Genomic DNA, 2,476 nt, shown 5'->3' on the forward strand with positions numbered 1-2,476 from the left:
GCCGGAGCAATGAGAAATAATGTCTAGCTCAAGGATAAAACGCGCCGCTGGGAATCGAAATCACGGGCTTACGGTCGAGAGTCAAATACCTCAGCCACTAAACCTAGCGTCTCCACAACATTACATAGATTTCGAGGTTGAAAACTGCCTAATTGCTGAAATATCAATGAAACTTGCAAAGAAACAAACGATGGGTAAGCTGCGTATTGTAATTATTGTCACAATGTACCTTGTAATCTAGTCATTTACTCGATAGTCTTGCATAAATATAACTCAAAAATAAACTAACTTTAGGCTACGTCTAACTAATGAAATATTCTTTTCTCTTTGTGTGTTTTTAGAGATAAAAACAAATTACTACCATATCAGATCATAACAATGCAAATATACAATTATTAAAGAGTCAGTTGACTAATGTGCAGTAAAGCGATACACAGAATTTCTCATCATAAAAACATACTTTTTTATTAGAGAGGAGTACGAACGCAAATAAAGAAAAGGATTTATATAAATATTAGACTGAATAAATATATAAATAATCAGGAGTGAACTTAATTTATTTGAACAATGTTGAAGTAACGATAGAGGGATGGTAGACCGAAAACTGTGTAAGAGCAAATAATAGAGGATGCATTTCTGCGAAATGTCCCAAATCTCCACTTCCTATTTTTGTCTCTTTAGCATCCTACGATACAGCAAGAGTGCCGATATATCTCTAAATGTCTGCTTAAGCTATTCACTAACCCCTTCATTGTATGGCATGTCCGTGTGCTCCAGAGCATGGAAGGCAATATCCGTGTGTGTGCGTGTGTGTGTGAGTGTGAGGAGGTGCCTGTGTGTGTGTGTGTGTGTGTGCACGCGCGCGTTTTTATTGTTCTCATGTTGGCGGTGTGGTTTCTTCGCGGGCTGTTTTTATATTTTTATGGCTCTTATTTCCACTCTTGATGCTGGTGTTGCTGTTGTAACTGCTAATTCCTGCCCTGCAGTTGTTCTGCAACCACTGGTGATGCAGTTGCATACTGCTGTCGTGGTTGCTGCAGTTTTTGTCCGTGGCTTTTAAAAGTTGTTGATACAGTCTGAACCATCGTGTTCACTTCTATTAATTTCTTATTTGTGTGGTGGTTGTGGTGGTGTTCAAAATATACGATTTGCTGCTGCTGATTTTTTTTCGAGATTCGTTACTCGACATATAATTTTTCTTGCTGTTGCCGCTACTGTCGTTTTTGTCATTGATACAGTGTTAGGAATTTTCGGGGATAGAAAATGACAGCGAAGAACATTTTCACCTTCAAAGTCTTCAGCCATCTTTCTTTTATTGCTGGCTACGAAGATGACACCATGTTGAACCTTTTTAAAGTCTACAAAAACATTTTTCTTTCCAATTTTTTCGCATTGTAGAGTCCGTAAACCAAACAGTAGATCAAGCTACTACGGAAACAAGATGCAACAATAGAATTAATAAACTGAATCTCCGAATAAGGAGCACAACAAAGCACAAACATACGGAGTTTTTGAAACACAACAAGCTTGGGTGTTAAACAACAGAAACAACAACAATAATGGTTTCAAATTTTGGCGCAAGGCGAGCAATGTCGAGGGAGGTATAAGTCGATTACGTCGACTCCAGATTTCAACTTGTACTTATCTTATCGACCCCCAAATAATGAATGGCAAGTCCGGCCTCGGTGCAATTTGAACTCAGAGGAAATGCTCCCCCCTCCAAAGTTTTCAAGAGAAACCTAGACGATTACAGCGATCCCAGTACTTGATTGGTCATTATTTCATCATTGCTAAAAGGATATAAATACAATATCGACCTCGGTGGAAGTTAACTCGTACTGTAAAGCCGGATTAGGTGTCACTAAGCATTTTCACCGAGGTGCTAATGATTCTGCTGTTTCTGCTGCTGCTGCTGCTGCAACAACAACAACAACAACTACTACTACTACTACTACTACTACTACTACTACTACTACAATGACATATGTCTATAATGATATATTGTATCGTAATATCCCTCAGGAAGTAAAACTGAAAGCATTTCTTCAGATGCACGAGTATGATGCTAATTAACTAAACTGAAATCTAGGTATTACATATTCAAACAAGATTTAGAAAGTAATAGTAATGTAGTTATAAATCAAAAAAGGCCTTCAGTAGCTGTAGTAGAGGATATGAGGTTCTTATGTGAAATCTTATTTCATATCTTGATGTCATTTTTCTTAAAATTTATTTCTATAATTCAGTTTTGATAAATATATATATTGTGTGCTCCATAATCCAACATAGAAGAATTTGTTATATATATACGGAAGTGATCTCATACAAACACACACACACAAACGTATGTGTGTACGAATGTATCTATCTGCCTGTGTATCTATCTATCTATCTATCTATCTATCTATCTATCTATCTATCTATCTATCTATCTATCTATCTATCTGCCTATCTATCTATCTATCTATCTATATAT

The sequence above is a fragment of the Octopus bimaculoides genome, chromosome 5, assembly GCF_001194135.2.
Source record: "Octopus bimaculoides isolate UCB-OBI-ISO-001 chromosome 5, ASM119413v2, whole genome shotgun sequence".
Lineage (NCBI taxonomy): Eukaryota > Metazoa > Mollusca > Cephalopoda > Octopoda > Octopodidae > Octopus > Octopus bimaculoides.